Genomic DNA, 17911 nt, shown 5'->3' with positions numbered 1-17911 from the left:
ACGTCACCGCTTTCGTCACGCCGGGCTTGGCAATAGAAATTTCGGTCCAAGTAGCACGACGTCATAAAGCAGAGTGCACAGGCCTGCTAACTAGCTGGCGCTGGTTTAGCCCTGCGGGCAAGACACTCGACTTACGAGCCCGGTGTCGTAGCTTCGAAGCAGTCTACTGCCAAAGTTTTTCCTTTCGAGTTTATTCAGTCAGTTTCAATACATTCATTTCTTTATGGTGATTGCCGAGGCGTAATTAGAATGCAGGCGAGAGTTCGCGCTCACAAGGAACGCGCGATAACCCAGGCTTCATAGCGTGAGGGATTGACGTGCCACTCAACACACCCCTAGGGGGCGTTGCCTGTCGTCGCGCATAAAGCCCCTCTTTACTCACGCAACACCCGCCGCGCCAGAGCCGCACCAGAAGTAAAACTAGGAAAAAACTAAAAGGTAGCGACATGCTTTTATCTTGTCGCCGCCACCGCTGCTGCGAGGAGCATGCGACGAGGCACGAGAGAACGTGTGCGTCTCCCAATTGGTTGAGCGCTGTCACGTGGTATTTTTCGCGCCCTTTTATCTATTTCTTCTGCTTTTCCGCGCCTCGGTGTACTCGCAGGGTTGCCAGATTGGGCTATTAATAGCCAAATTGAGCTACCTTTTATAAGGGTTGGCGTCGAAAATTCCGAGTTAGCTACATGGCTATATTGGGGCTATTTCTGTCTTAAGGACTTCCGAGTCCCGAGGACACGTCAACACTGATAAAATTCGGGAACACCGGTTCATGAAAACTGACGTGAGTTTGTTACGTTGGTTATAAGGGTTTTGCAAAAGTTGTATTTCCCTATTATTAAATTTTTTTTATATTTAAGTCTAACACATCAATTTTGTCCGCTTTAGATGCACTATTAGCTACAATTCATAGAATTGTATTATCATTTTTGTTGTTGAGTTAGAGTTGCAAACTTGATAGTTTCGTATTTTGAAAATTTTTGATTTTTGTCAATTGTTAATAAAGAATTGACGACCTAACTCAAAAATTCGAAACGAACAGCCACTAAATTTTAAGTTTTTCTTTTAAATACCACAAAGCTCGTAAATTTGGTGCAGTGGTTGCCGAGAAAAACGAATTCTCCTTTTACATGTATTTAGATAGGAGCACCCGAGCTAAACCTTCCTCTTAAGCCGTTATCGCTTTTCAGTGTCTTATCCATCCGCGTCGAACGCGATCGCACCTTGAAAGCGATCTGCGATGCCAACAAACAGTGCCGACTACTGATATAGCTTCGCGCTTTGTGTTCTCGCCGCTTACTCAACGTTGAAGAGAGGCGCGCGGAGAACGTCTTTGGAGAGCGTGCTAGTTCAGCACCGTGTAGGAGGAGCCAACGCGGGCGCAGGAGGAGGAGAGAGCAGATGGCGCAACCTTCATTTTATTTAGGGGCATTACGTATACCCAACCACGCAGGCCTTGCATGTGGCGCAAGGAAGTTCCGGAACTAATTGGATTTATTAAGGTGAAATACGTAGAAAAATCGTAAAGTACAACTTGCACACAACCTACAGACACGATAGCGACGGATTGTAATGTGAATATACTAGAAAACGTAATTCTGTTACGCGAAAACTAAAAAAAAAAAAATATTTGAGGACGCTTAAGCTTTGCCTTTAAGAGTGGAACGGGACAGCATTCAGAGATCCCTGGCTGCTTGTCTCGCTTCACGGCAACTGAAGCGTATGTAACCCAAGGAGGTTTGAAAAGAAATAATTCTGGAGTGGAGATGGTGCCCCGAGATTGAAGCCGGCCACCGCCATACCACTTTGGGTCGCTTTGGTTTCCACCGCATATGCCCTGCGTAACCAAGAGATCTCATCGAGGGAAAGCCTCACTTCTATATCGAATAAGGACATGATCTGCTAGTACACCGGCCGAGTTATTTAAGACGGGGCGAATCATTTCTCCGAACTATTACGGCATGCAACGAGACAGGAGGCATTGAGCCCTTTTTGTGGTCCTGCCAAAAATTCCAAGATGAAAGGGACGCTCTCCTGAAGAATCTGCAAAAAAGGACCTTCCGCATGCGTGCCTGCACGACCTTATTATTCGAGGGATCAGTTATAGCCCGCAAAGAAACTTCACGTCTCCTTATCGAATTCTTAAGAGAGACTGGTTTGATGGACATATGGTGAAACCCTTCAGCGGTATTGTAAGAAACGCTCGGGTGGAGCAATTGCCGGCCCTGATCGCCAGGCTAAACCCGCCTGTTGCTGCAATTCACCACCACCATCACCATGGGAATCGATTAACGTTAGGATGTGGCGGAGTAGGGGTAGCGTTTTCTTTTCGCTTTCAGCGGTTTTGAAACAGCTAATTTTGCCATGCAGATGATTCATGATGTGTCTGTCTGTGTCACTCTTTTTAGGATCAAAATTGAACGTCTTGACAACTTGTCATGGGAGATTGCGATATGACGACTAAGCTAATCGCAATATTTTAGCTCTAAACAACAAGCTTTTATTTTTCAATCACTACAAAATTTATTATCACAGAGCAAGAGCAGCTGCAGTGTCACTATTCTCCGCCTAGTTCAGCACGCTTTTAACGATGAAGTACGGGAAAGCGCTGGCTTCACCTCTGCTGGTAAGAAGCTGTGGGAGTTGCCACTCCAGAATTTTTTGTAAAAGCTCCTTGATGTAACCGTAATGTTTATCGCGAAACGCTATGCAATAAGGCATCCACGGCTTTGTGGTAGAAACACGGCCTCTTGCGTGGGCCACGATGTGGCGGGGGCGAGCGCCAGCTGGAGGTGTTGCACCGGACACGCCGTTCCGTGGCCCCCGAGACACCCACGAACCGGCGTGCGCAAATGGCGGACGCCGCGGCCGGTCTGTGAATTGTAGAAGTGCTGGAAAAGGGGTTTCTTTAAGTTCTCGCGTTACAGAATTGTTTTCGCGTATAGACAAATTACAATCCGAGAGCTATCATGTCTGTAGGTTGTGTGCATGTCGTAGTTCACGATTTTTCCACGTATGTTAGCTTGAGAAATTCAATTACTTCAGTAAATTTCTTGCGTCACATGGATTGCTTGGGTATGGGTGGTTCGAGAGTATTTTTGCCATAATGGGGGGTGTCGCCCGACGCCGAAGCGGGATTTTCTGCGACACGGGCTCCTTGACGCTGTACACACAAGCCCATTTTTCAGCGTTTCTACCATTCACAGAGTGACCGTGGCCTCACAAATTCGCGCGCGAAAGTCTCAAAGGCCATAAAGCGGCGCGCCTGGTTCCTCGCAACGCCTCTAGATGGCACTCGCCTCCGCCGCATCGCGGCCAGCGCTAGAGGCCGCGTTTCTACCAGAAAGCTCGCCTTCGTGCATAGCGTCTGCCGCCAGCGTTTCCCGGTAAACATTACCGTTACACAAGCTGCAGTATCCGGGAAGCTTGAAAAGCAGTCAGGGATCTTTGAATGCTATTGGCGTTCCACTCTTGAAGGGGAAGCTTAAGCCTCCTCCAAATTTTATTTGATACTACTCGCGTAAAGCGAAGCAGCGTTGTGGGAAATTGTTTCTAGTGCATTTCATTTATATATTTATGCTCTTTTTCTCCACGAGCACCATTTTCTGCCGTTTCTCAGAAAAACGATAGTTCACTGACCTCCAGCGGAGCCCGACCTTCCTTCCCGTCGTCCAGGCCGCTTCTACGGGAAGAGGAACCTACAATTACACGTCAACCGGCTGACACACGGCGCAGCCTCGCATTCCTCCACCGATGTTGAATAGCACAGCTTTCTTTTGAATTCCACACCCTCGCTGCTAACACACTCTCGGAAGTTACCTCGCCCAACCGCCTTACCCTCGCTCCCCGTTACAAGAACCTTGCTAATATATACTGTGAGGAGAGCACATGTCGCCTTGAAAACGGCAAGTCCACTTGTCGAAACGCTCTCTCGACTGCTCTCACCTTGATCGCGTGTTGCTCATCGTCTTGAATTTCCTTCTCCCGCATTCCCCGTGTTTTCCCCAGTGATGTTAATGTTAGATAAAACTATTGTAAACGAGATATATCATGAATTGATCGAGAATTTTGCGTGCACTTATAAAGTGCACTTTTAATGATAGGGATCGTTATAGGTCATTCTAAAAAAAACCTGACAGCCATGCGTTACGCACGGAGACATGGAAGTTGCAAAGGTTGGCGATACTTTGAATCATTATTTTTTTTTCACATGTGATCTCAAGCAGGGCTACGTAGTGCATTTCAAAAGTTGATAAACAGTTAAAAACGCGCAACTTCAATAAGCCCCGCCATCGTACTTCGAAGAGCTCTTTGCAAGCCTTATGGCAGTGGCGTCGCAACTATTTCTCGAACGGGGGGGGGGAGGGGGCAAAACGCAATAGATCTGACCTCTCTGTATCCCTCTCCCAATATATATATATATATATATATATATATATATATATATATATATATATATATATATATATATATATATATATATATATATATATATATATATATATATATATATATATATATATATATACTACCTGAAGGCATTAATGTTGCCGGATTCGACATCGTTGTTATGTCATAATAAACAAGAGAGGGGGTTAACTGAGCGTCCCGATTTAGAATAACAATATCATAAGAAGCTGACAGTGACACCAAGGACAACATAGGGGAAATTACTTGTAAGGGTTAGTTTAGTACTAAAACATAAATACCAAAAAAGGGGATGGGGAAACGGCGCCGCGGTAGCTGAGTTGGTGGAGCATCGCACGCGTAATGCGAAGACGTGGGATCGTTCCCCCCACATGCGGGAAGTTGTTTCTTCATACACTTTCATGTCCATTAATTTATCATTTCTTTAATTCACTTAGTAAGTAGAAGTAATTTCTCCTATGTTGTTTTTGGTGTCATTGTTTATCGGCCTTCTTACGATATTATAAATAAATATCGGGCCCCTCGTTAACCCATTTTCTTCCCGGTCATTACATAACGAGGGTCTCAAATCCGACAACATTGGTGCCTTCAGGTAGCATTTGTGGGTATTAGACCAGTTGCCTTCATCCAAAAAGATCACGTACTTGGGGCACCTGCGGCAGAAAGGATGTTTTACATCCTCCGTCATGGTTAGTGAATGGTGGCGCTGGCTAATACTTCCAGGGTTAGTTCTAGTAGCAAAACATAAATACCCAAGAAAAAGGATGAGGAAACGGCGTTGCGGTAGCTCCATTGATAGAACGTCGCACATGTAATGCAAGGACGTCGGATCGTCCCCCCTTTGCTGAAAGTTTCTTCATCCACTCTCATTGCCATAAATTTATAATTTCTTTAATTCAATTAGTAATTACAAGTGATTTCTCATATGTTGTCCTTGGTGGCATTGTAAGCTGGCTTCTGATTTCATATATATATATAGCGAGGACACCATTTACCATGGTGTCCTCGCTCTCTGATGACCTCCCCCACCCCCCGCTCCACTCGATTTTCGCTATATTTGATATCGGTTGAGTTTCACTTACTAATATAGTAAGTGAAAGAGCCTGAAAATGCTTCTGTCAGTTATATTCATATTTAACAGAGATAGACCTCTTTATCGATCCCACATGGTGAACCATGCGGGCCTGAAAAATTATTTGAACTTTCGATTATTTCTTGCAACTATATAGAAAATCTCGAAATGATGCAGGGACAAAAGGCAATGAGTGCCCCACAGTGGTCACGGATCTCGCCCAGTAGCAGCAGTACAGCGCACATAAAAAAATGCACATTTGCTACAAAACAATTTTAATACTTAATGAAAAAAATTATGCTTGATGCTTAAATTTACAGCATAAACGAATCGCTAGTTTAGGTAGTATTATTGTCATGGTTATACGCAACGAAGTACAATCAACATATATCGCAATACTCACACACAAAAAAAGAAGCCAGCAGATGCATGCTACCTTGGAGATCTACAACCTAATTTCCAGCGAAGCTGTTTCTTTCGAGCAGTTGCAACAAAAGTTTCAGTTTCTCGTAATTATATCGCATAGTTTAGTACGCTGTCCGTGTATATATGAAGGTACCGTATGAAAACTTGCTCGCATGTAATGCTTTCGAACACTTCTTGTGGCGAATTTTTAAAAAGGCAGTTATTCACCAACATACATGTTACTTCGCCATTGCATTTACCATGGTGTCCTCGCTCTCTGCTGACTCGCCCCCCCCCCCCCCCCACCGCCCCGCTCCACTCGATTTTCGCTATATTTGATATCGGTTGAGTTCACAATTATCTCAGGGCAACGGAATAAATTCTTTGTTCGCAAAACACATTCCTAAAATTCCGGATCGCTTGGATGCGTAATTTACTGCAAATGTCACAATTAGTCCCCTGTCTATGAAGCTTATCTACATAGTACCCATAACGCGTCCTTTATATTCGCCAAATAGAAACAAAATGTTTTGTTTAGATCGCCGAGGACATCGCTGAAACCAAATCGGAACTTGTTATGAAGCCTGAAAATGGGAAAAGAAAATCTACGGCTCGGTAATTATTTGCAACGCTTCTAATTGGTCCAGGAACAAAAAAATTTGTCGAACATTGCACAATTAAAATGACCTCCCTCCCCTTTCCACGAAATATAAACATGTTGTAATCTACAGCTATGTCGGGAAACTGGGAAGCATAACTGATAGCGGCCATATCACACGCTCTAACACTTTAATAAGAAGTTTCTTAAAAGGTTGCGTTTGATGCAGCCGTATTTAACGTCGCACACAACGTTTTCATAGTGCACGACCAATTTTCCCTATATTTAGTCCTGGTGGATTTTAATGTTCTCCCAGGGCAGCGGTCTGAATTCTGCCTCTCTCGTTAGACACGCTCATAACACTCTAGAGTGCTTGCATGAGTAATTTATTGCGAGAGCCCCAATTCCCCATCTATTTCAAGGTTTACCTCCAGATCACCCATTATTTTGCCCTTACAGTCAGCAAACATAACGAAGTTGCCCCCTTTAGTTCAGTGAGGAGACCAGACGAACCTAAAATATCACGTGTGGAAAAAATAAAAATAAAAATATGAGGATTCAGTAATTATTCGTAACGCCTCTAAATAAGTCAAAAACGTTAAAACTGCGCTACACATTGAGCTTAAAATGCTGCCCATTCCTTCAGAGTATAAAATATCTGAAACGCAGAGTTCTCTTGGGACATTGGGAAACCTAGCTAATAGTAGCAGCGTGACACTTTCGAACACTTGCTTACAATTTTTTTAAAGGCTTTATTTGATCAGCACACATTTATAATCGCACCTAAACTTGACGTATTCTTCCCATTATGTTCACAAAAATTTCACCTCAGTTGTAATTGTGCCAACGCAGCCGTCTCAGTTTTATAGTGCTTATAAAAGAGAATAATAACGCTGTGGACCACTTGCATGCGTATTCTACTGGAAAATGCGCATTTAACTCATCCATTTGGAACACTACCTACACATTGGCCATACAATGCCCGAATTACCCCCAGACAGAAACAGATGCATTGTTTAGCTCACTGAGGACAACGGAGAAAGAAACTATGAATCTCATATGATGCACGGAAACACTTCGAAAAACGGGGATTTAGTAATTAACTGCAGCACTTGCTTTAAAGCAGGATAATGAGTTCCGCAACGCATCGTGTTTAAAATTGTCGCTATTTTCACGGAACTTCAACCGTCTTTCGTGCTGTTCTAGGAGTCTGGGAAACATTTCGATTAACGGCAGTATGACACTCTTGAACGCTTCAATGGGTAACGTTCTACAAAGGCTGCAATGAACTTACACGGAATAAACATATATCGTTCGTCACTCAGAACATTGCTTCGTACTTGGAATAAATATAAACACCGTGCATCGCATATTTTACCGAGAATACCTGGGGAAAACAACTAAATGCCGTCTATAACGCATAAAAGGTGGGAGAAAGCGACTATTCAGTAACTGTTTTCACAGCACATAAACAATCTACACAGCGCAAGTTTCCGGCACACGACACCAAAAAGTGCCCGTGATTTTTTCAAAATACGATATATCTGTTGTTTTTGCTCCTGCCAGCAAACAAGTACCAGTTTATCTCTTATTTAGAAACAGCGTGAATATGAAATCGCCAATGTCAGAAGTGACACATACCTTTAGAAAAAAAATTAGACAAACTTCGAGTTTTATGGGTATTGAAATGGCTCGCACGTTCAACCAAGCTCATTGTCACGAGCATATCTTCGATAAGTCGTGATTACACAATGAAATTCCACAGTTATACCTGTAAGAGGTTTGATTAGATTTTTGATCGTGATAAGATATTGGGACTGCAAAACTATGTAGGATATGTCTGCGCATAGATTAAATAGTTCCAGCATTTCATAATCGGCCGATTTCGTGCCGTACGGCTCACCAGTCGTTGGGCGCCGCTGATTATAATACTTTATCTGGACGTCCCCTCGCCCGCAGGTCAATGGTAGCAAGCTGATTGTGTTGTCGAATACGGATATAGCGGTCCCAGCAAACTAGGCATAATGCAAGTTGCTCAAGCTGGCAGTTCGTTAGAGCGGGAACTGCACAGCGCCAGACGTTATCCACAACGCGAGCGTATACGGCGAATCCTGCGCGTCGCCTGCTACAGGGCGTCCCGAGAAGGCACAAAAGACAATCCTTGCTGTGCAAGCAGGGCGTGCGCAGTAAAGCCTTACCTATATGGTTACTCTATTAAGAAGGTCAATTTAGCTTCAATTGTAGGTTTGCTGGACTTTACCAGCGTGCAGCCGAAAGTGCGCGCTTCAAAAAAATAGGAGGGGGGGGGGGGTTGACATTGAGGCCGAAAGTTGCAATGTCAGTGCGAGGGAGAGAGAGCGAGAGAAAGTAGTAGAAGAACGGCAGTGTGAATGGTTAGTCTGCATTGTGGAAACTTGTGAGGTTTTTGATGTGTTTTTGGGCTCACGTGAAAGAAGGGCTCTGGACAACGATAATTTCCTTACCGTAAGCTCTCAATGCCTCATGACCTCGAGCGTACCATACGCAATGCCTAATGACCTAGAGCGTACCGGAGTCTTGGAAGAACGCCAACATAATCCGAATCCATAAGAAAGGGGACGCCAAAGACTTGAAAAATTATAGACCGATCAGCTTACTGCCCGTTGCCTACAAAGTATTTATTAAGGTAATCGCAAATACAATCAGGAATACCTTAGACTTCTGTCAACCAAAGGACCAAGCAGGATTCCGTAAAGGCCACTCAACAATAGACCATATTCACACTATCAATCAGGTAACGGAGAAATTTCCGGAATATAAACAACCGTTATATATAGCTTTCATTGATTACGAGAAAGCGTTTGATTCAGTCGAAACATCAGCAGTCATGGAGGCATTACGGAATCAGGGTGTAGACGAGCCGTATGTAAAAATACTGAAAGATATATATAGCGGCTCCACAGCCACCGTAGTCCTCCATAAAGAAAGCAACAAACTCCCAATAAAGAAAGGAGTCAGGCGGGGAGATACGATCTCTCCAATGCTGTTCACAGCGTGTTTACACGAGGTATTCAGAGACCTGCATTGGGAAGAATTGGGGGTAAGAGGTAATGGAGAATACCATAGTAACTTGCGATTCGCTGATGATATTGCCTTGCTTAATAATTCAGGGGACCAATTGCAATGCATGCTCACTGATCTGGAGAGGCAAAGCAGAAGGGTGGGTCTAAAAATTAACCTGCAGAAAACTCGGTAGAGTCTTCTGCAGGTTAATACAGTCTACAGTATCGGTAGAGAACAGCAGTTTACAATAGGTAGCGAGGCACTGGAAGTGGTAAGGCAATACATCTACTTAGGGCAGGTAGTTATCGCGGATCCGGATCATGAGACTCAATAAATCAGAAGAATAAGAATGGGCTGGGGGTGCGTTTGGCAGGCATTTTCAGATCATGAACAGCAGGTTGCCATTATCCCTCAAGAGAAAAGTGTATAACAGCTGTGTCTTACCAGTACTCACGTACGGGCCAGAAATCTGGAGGCTTACGAAAAGGGTTCTACTTAAATTGAGGACGACGCAGCGAGCTATGGAAAACGAATGATAGGTGTAACGTTAAGGGATAAGAAAAGAGCAGATTGGGTAAGGGAACAAACGTGAGTTAATGACATCTTAGTTGAAATCAAGAAAAAGAAATGGGGGCATGGGCAGGACATGTAATGAGGAGGGAAGATAACCGATGGTCATTAAGGGTTACGGACTGGATTCCAAGGGAAGGGACGCGTAGCAGGGGGCGGCAGAAAGTGAGGTGGGCGGATGAGATTAAGAAGTTTGCAGGGACGACTTGGCCACAATTAGTACATGACCGGGGTAGGCAGAAGTATGGGAGAGGCATTTGCCCTGCAGTGGGCGTAACCAGGCTGATGATGATGAAGCTCCTAATGCACGTACCTCCATTTGCAGCTTCTATACTTTTTTACACCGTTAATCTATTGTGTGAGGGTGTATTTTTTGGTAACTCAATGAAAACTACTAAGGTGTCTGTTGTCTGCAAAGGCGGCGAAGTAAGGCGCATCAAATTCTCCTCCGATATCTCTTCTCTATGTTTTTGTAATGTTATCAAAAAACTTTTCTTTTGTGATATTTCAACGGCTCTGTGTCGCAAAAAATCCGATGTCGGTGTCGTCGTCAGCGTAAGCGGAGATGTCCGTGAGCGAAAATTTCCGCATACATTTAGGGATAAGTATATGCCATGCATCGCTATACGACATGCGGTTATGCGGGTTATATTGCCACAATATTCCATGTATCACTAAGGTAGCTCGTACCTTGGCTTACATTCCTGACATATTCCTCGGAATTTTGCGAATGACAGCCCACAAACAAATGTCATGAAGCCAAACACCGACAGCGCATGCCTTTTAAGTTAGATATTCTCAGGCTTAACGTTAAAAGTGCGAACGAATAACAGAAACCTGAAAATGACGAAATATTTTTGGCGCACTGCCTCTGGGATCGACCCACGCAAGAGGCCGCGTTTCTACCAGAGAGCTCGCCTTGGCGGCGAACGCAAAGCGTTTCCATATAGATATTACGATTACATAAGCTGCGGTTGGCGATAAGCGTGACAAGCAGTCACAGATCTCTATCGCGTTCCACTTAAGCGTCCGCCAATTTTTTCGCCAAGAACATAATTATTGTTTCGCACTTTGGCTTCGTAAAACCTAAATCGCGGCCGCCGCATTTTGATGGGAGCTGAATACAAGAACTGTGCATTGGACGCACGTTGGAGAAACCCGGACGCCCAACATTAGTCGGGAGTGCGCCTCATGATCAGTTCGTGGTTTTGGCGTAAAACACGAAGTTAATAATTTTTAATAAAATGTATGTCAATGGAGTAGGCTTTGCGCACGCTGAAAAATTTCGCTTTACGGAAGTTTAAAGACATGGGTTTACACTAGGGATATTTATTGATATTTCAATGCTTTAGGCAGCGCTGGCCATCAGATTCTTGCCTCTAAGTTCTTGCGCATAAATTGTGGGAAATATTCAGAATGAATGAAATTCTGCCTGTCTGCTAAAAGTCCGTACGTCCGCATAAATAACCTGAGCTCATAAATTGTGCCCTTCAGGTGAGCTGTACCTCAGAGGAGCACGCTCGCTTCACTTTGAATAATGGATGATTCATAAAAGAAAAGCTGTCCGTCTCAGTCGGTGTCGCTTCGAGCGGCGATGTCTCCTGCGCGAGCATTTAAGTACTTCCAGAAGGGCGGTCCCTGAAGATTATTTCATGAATTCCGTCCGTCATTTCTGCGATGCCGCCCCTCTAACAGCTGACATCAACTAGAGGACACCATGCCTCGAATATCACACCCTTTCCACTAATGCTTTCGAATAGATTTTTTTTTCTCCTAACGATTGAACACTGGAATTCGTTGCCTGGTGAAATTCGCGAATTAAGCCGCTTCAGTTTTAGGCGCCATAGGCAATGCTTATGAAGTGTTTCTTTCTTTTCTCCTTACGCTTGCGAATATTTACACTTCTTCTCGCATTATGCCCTGTCCGAGATTACTGTGTTAGTGCACACGCGTGATACTGCACGGTGTTTTCCCGTCACCATTTGTGATTATAACTTCTGCTATAGCCCTTTGGGCTGCAGCATGAACAAACAAGCAAGCAAGCAAGCAAGCAAGCAAGCAAGCAAGCAAGCAAATGCTGTATAGTTCCAGCAATTTAAGAAAAAGAAACACGCAATTTGTTCTGTTCATGCGAAATAACTGTTGAGGCGGAAATGCGCTACAAACCGCAATGCGCAGGTAGCCAATTAAAAATATTCGCTGTTTAACTTACTAATTATTCCCTTTAAGGCCCACGTTCCAGTTTGGAAATTATAGTCACGCAGTAGTGAAGTCATGTCTGCTCAGCCGAAATCGTAAGACTTATAGGCGGTCTTAACAGGAGGCTAGGGCGCAGCTCCGATGACGCCTATACACGTAAAACGCAGAAACATTTTTCTGAGATAACCACTGGGCCGATTTTCATCAAACTTGTTCCATTTGAGAGAGAATATTAAATTCTAGGGCCTTTTGGAAGCGTAATTTTCATTTAGGTCGGGAAGTTTTTGAAAAGAACTTTCAAAAATTGGTAAGTTTGAAAAAGAATAGACGCGCAAAGTTTATGAATTCGTATCTCTGCACCAAGAACAGATATCGCAGTTCTGTAAACTGCACCCGTTAGAGAATTCAAAGCGGACAAATTTTATTTATCAATTTACATCTTAGCTCAATCTGTTACATTGTTTGCAACGGTTTTGCAAAAGTCCTACTCCCATATTAATGGTTTACTTGAGAGCCATATATAATGCAACAGTTTTGTCCGCTTTGGATGTACTATTGATACAATTGACAGAATTGTGATACCACTTTTCATTGCTGAGTTACAGAGTCGTAAACTTTATAGTTTCGTTTTCTGAAAATCTGCGATATTTAACAATATTTATTCAAATACGCTTCCAACAGTCCCTATATTTCAACTTCTCTAAAATGCAACGAACCTCATCAAATTAGGTACAGTGGTTGCCGAGAAAAACGAGTTCCCCCTTCCGATGTATTTAGATGGGAGCGCTAAAGCGTTCTCCCAAACTGTGCTGCGAAGTACATTGGCGTTCCAGTGGACAGTTTACCAAAAGCGTGAGTCAAGCAGTTCGGAGTGCTTTTAAGTGAAACGGTCTGGGAACGTTTTGGCACATTTTGGGGACGGACGTCTCGAGAATGGCGCTAGCTTTAGGATTACTGCGGTACAACTCGGATCCAATTTCGCGATGGCAACACGGGCTCTAAATTGAAGAATTAAACTGTTAATTAATTTAATTGGCCACCTGGACATTGCGATTTGTCGCACAAGTAGCGTCCACTTCTTCAAGTAATCCAGATGAACTGATCGAGCCATCTATCACGCGCTATCGAAAAAAACAAAAAGAGATCTGTCCTAAAAAAAAAAAAAGAAATGCGAGGGTATAGAGGTATCGACGCCAGTGCTCAGTGTGCTGCAATGTACGCAGATGACTGCACGTCGCGTAGTTGAGGACGTCGAAGCAGATATACTGGCTCAGAAGCGCAATGAAACTTTCTTGGGGCTCTCAGCACGGACTGAAGTGCACATTATTAAAGTTTGCCACTTGAAAACAAGAATATTTCTTTGTACAAGAACGAACGCGCGCGCGCGCACACGCACATGCACACACACACACACACACACAAACACACACACACACACACACACACACACACACACACACACACACACACACACACACACACACACACACACACACACACACACACACACACACACACACACACACACACACACACACACACACACACACACACACACACACACACACACACACACACACAAAGAAACAAACAAAACAATAAAACCGCCTAATTCTGGACCTAATAGGATTTTGTTTTGTTTAAATGAGGACATAAAGGTTGTCGAGAAACAACATTTTCGACATACACTGGCTGCCATGCACATCAGATCGCAGCAGGGGCCCGAGTGCGTAGCCGAGTGATTCCTCGCACGGAGGCTGTTCTACACAGCGCATCATTTCTGTCGCAGTTAAACTACTGAACCCTTGTCAGGGCTAGAAAATAAAAACTAACATAAGGATTTTTTTGTATTGTTAAAAGAACGCTGTCTTCCATATAGGCACTATCGAGTTCACTCTTACAAGGAATATTTTATATATGTAAGAGCGCATATGTCATTTCAATCACCTTATTTTTCTTTGGCTTACCTTAAATATCGCTTTGCTTAACCGGCTGCTTCTGAACACCACAGTAACATTAAACGCACACAATCGGAAGTCCGGAAATCCACTTTTTCTTGACATGACAATAAAATAAATCCAGAAAATAGAAGGGATCGCCCTCTGCCAACGATTGCAAACTGGAGTCCTTTGCAGTAGCACTTAATATACCGGAAATGCCTTAAAGGCACGTAAGATCTTAAAATGAATCAAGACCAGCTATTGTCACTGTTATGCCTACATCACTGTATTGTTTTTTTCAGTTTATGGCAATTTTTAAGTAATAAAAATGAATTTTATAATTACCCATGAAAACATCGAAGTAAAGTTGTCTCCTCACTGATGCACCTTTGCGTTCATTGCAAATCAGTAAAATAATTGCGCTGTGCTGTTAAAGGGCTGTGGACGAACATGCTGGCAACCTGTATTGACGAGTGTCTTATGTAAGTAGGCTTTGTTAGCTTTACTTATTTAGCTACGCCCGCTGTCGCATGCATGTATTTGCTACCATGCAGTGAACCCTGGCCCACCGTCAATTTGGTATGACAACTCTGTGCACAGGAGTACTTTCAGTACATTTAGTGATGAATAAAACGATCCAATATAAAAAAAAATGAACTGTTTATAACTTTTGGTGCGAGATGATGTTAGGCTATTCTTTTTTCTGAATTCGCCCAGCTGCGCTCACAACCGAGCATCGCGCAGTGTTTCGGACCGTTCCTCCTCCTTTCACAACCGTACGCTCACTCTCTCTTTTCTTCATAGCCTTAGCCCGCTCAAAAAAAAAAAAAAAAAAAAGAGAAACGCCTGCTGTTTGGGGCGTATTTTTCTTTTTTTTTTTTTGCTTTGCGCACACATAAATGGCCGCGTTGTGCTCTGACACAAACGCGCACGGTCTGCCACACGTTCTCTCCTGTTCCCGTTTCCCCTATCCGGCACTCTTTGCGGCCTGTTGCAACTGAGGAAGACAAGCGTCGAGTCTTTCTACGTAGCGCATTTTCTTTCCCGCGTTATCTTCGTCATGCTGGCTTCCTGTTCGTTGTGACACAAAGACCGCAACACCATTAGCATCTGTACACATATCGGACGCTGGGCGCCAGTGGAAGCACGATAGTCGACGATGCTCGGCTTTGCGCCTCTTGACGAATAGCATTCCACGTTCGCATACGCCGTTGTTGCTGCGGTGTCGTGAGAATTCCGGAAGTACACGGGTACCACACTCACTACCAAAGGGAACGGAACCCAAGAGAAGGTGTCCCTTGCAACCACGCATATTATTCAGCAGATTACCGTGCATTAAAAGTCACGTTAAAGGGTTCGCGTGCTAGCTGCGTTGCAAATGGAAATTTTTGCAGCCTGGTTTTGATTGAGCAACACCATTTAGTTTGCACTGATAGCCTTTCAAGTTTCTACCTTTATTTATTTTGTGGAAGAAAGGTTCATTATTTATGGGAGAAACTTCCCTTCTTTCAATTTCACATCGAAAACTCACCTCTAGTACGCTAGTGTGACCTCACGGATTTCCAACTATTTTCTCATTTTGGTGGCACAAGTAAAGATTTGGAAACTTGCTGTAGTTGGGCACTTGGATCCTTTGCAGTGCACTGTAGTCCTTCAACAATAAGCAATACAACAGTCGACGCTGACACAATACATGATGCCACGATTAGATGGTACGGGAACTTGTCTTTTGTCTCCTTTTCTAGCTTAATTAGCAAGCTTTCCTTCAGTGTAATAGCGGCCGTTTTGATTTTACAGAAACGCAATTTGCTAGTAGAAATCGCCTTAAAATTCGCTAATGAGCAAGTGAGTCGACGTGCTTGCAAGCAGTTTTCTTATATTAGCTTGATAGTAGTTATCATTTGAATATTGTGTTATTATCCATGATTTCTTTTTGGTTCTGTGCCACCGGTGCTAGGGAGCGGTTTGTAAATCTGCTGGTCGTTGCCGCCGCGCCGACGAGTCGGGAAAATCTGGCCACATCCATTCACGAGCGTAAGCGCTAGTGTCGACGCAACGAGAACGAAGAGGGAACTGCGCTGTTTGATAAATTTCCATTCAGCTAAACCAAATGGGAGCGGCTGAAACCTTTCGTCTTTCCTTCGCAGGAAAATGAAAGGCCTTCTGTTTTCCTTCGGAGGAATAAGGAACACGAGGCGCCTCCTGGCGATTCGCTAACCGTGCGCGGTAATCACACCAGCGGTGCGCGTCGACCCGAGCGCGCAAAGCGAGACTGACCTGCGTTCCGGGAAGCTTGGAGGGCGACCGACTTCAACGGCGCGGTGCTGCGAGCGGGCGCAGTGCAGCCTCCGGTCTCGCCGCCGACTGGCGCGCCAGTTGTGCGCGGGGTTCCCGAGGCGCGCGCGTCGTCCTGGCGAGATGCAGAGCGGCCAGAGTGCTTACGTCAAAAGGGTGGTCTCCCGTCAATCGGGTGGGGTACCGCTCCGGCGGGCGACGCTTGGCACTGTGGCCGGTAACGCGGCTGCGGAGGAGCGCCGGCGAAGCCCGTTTCTGGTCGCTCCTCTCGCCGCGCCGAACCGGACTGCGGAGGAGGGGGAGGGCAGCGCAGGAAAGCGAGAGCCCCGTGTCACTCACCTCCTCGTCGCTCTCTCTGCATTTATCGCCGAGAGAAAGCACGGTGTCGTTTGAGTGGTCTGCATGTTTCCGAGGCGCGTTTCAAGGTGCCTGTTGGCACTGCCAAATGAGATTAGATAGCCGCCTCACTGTTTCACTGCATGGCTGATCCAGCTCGGCTGCCCGCTCTGCCGGCTGCACCGGCCAACCGAGAACCGCGGCTCTCCTTCGTCCGGCGACGGCGCGCTGCGGGCATTGTTGCTAGCCGCAGCTGTTGGAGTCGTCCGCAGGGTTTAAGTGCTAACACCGCCATTGCTCGTGCGCAACCCGATGTCCTGCTCTGGGCACGAGCAACGCTCCGGCCACGTAAGAAACCCATGCCACGGCCTAGGTTGATATACATGTTACGTGCGCGGACCACCGCATCACAGAAGTGGTCACACACACCACATCGCATCACACACAGGTGCGATCGCAGCGCCGTCGATGCGCTCGTCGCTCTGGTACAAAAGAACGAGGTCTTGCCCAGTGTTGCCCTACTGATCGATGACGATATTTCAAGAAGCTGCAAACAATTCCTAGGCATTCGTTGTGACTCGGTACATACGGCTCGGCCTATGGCAGCAGGTGCAGAGACGACTTCTCTTCCCTCGACTGACGGCTCGAACTTGTTCCACCAGTTCACTCTCCCTCCCCCCCCCCCCCGTCCTTCATGATTTAACTAACATTTTAGGCCACAGCTACAGTTATAAACTTCGCATCTGTGACTGTAAACGCGGCTTTGGGCGTCGGGGCGAGACCTTGGAGCCTGTCATGCCGTGGTTGTGCAAGAGTTTCGCCATATGCTGCGGTTCGGTTCTGAGACACCGGCACACAAGACGCTCAGAGAAGCCATGTGAATGTCATATACTCGGCGTTTCTTATTATGCGGAGCACTTCGTTTTAAAAGAAGCTGTCACATCTAGGCCCACCAGTTCTTGCCCATAGGCATAGGCAAGAACTGGTGGGCCTAGATGTGGCTTATGGGCAAGAACTGGTGGGCCTAGG

General features: G+C 45.1%; 1 protein-coding gene across 4 annotated transcripts in view; it reads right to left on the bottom strand.

The window, feature by feature from the left end:
* The window catches only part of LOC142575148 (monocarboxylate transporter 7-like), an 88926-nt gene extending 72110 nt beyond the window's left edge, over window positions 1-16816 (bottom strand). For 2 of the 4 annotated variants that reach the window (XM_075684212.1, XM_075684209.1), the window contains exon 1: window positions 16529-16816. The gene's annotated coding sequence lies outside the window, so the exon portion shown is untranslated. Of the gene's footprint in view, window positions 1-3636; window positions 3680-16528 lie in introns of all 4 variants that reach the window. The other 2 variants (XM_075684213.1, XM_075684211.1) reach the window with 2 other exon arrangements.
* Window positions 16817-17911: the final 1095 nt, after the last annotated feature.

Source organism: Dermacentor variabilis, chromosome 3, assembly GCF_050947875.1.
Source record: "Dermacentor variabilis isolate Ectoservices chromosome 3, ASM5094787v1, whole genome shotgun sequence".
In the NCBI taxonomy this organism is placed as follows: Eukaryota; Metazoa; Arthropoda; class Arachnida; order Ixodida; family Ixodidae; genus Dermacentor; species Dermacentor variabilis.
Note: the sequence above shows the minus strand (reverse complement) of the source record. Positions and strands in the feature narration are given on the sequence as shown.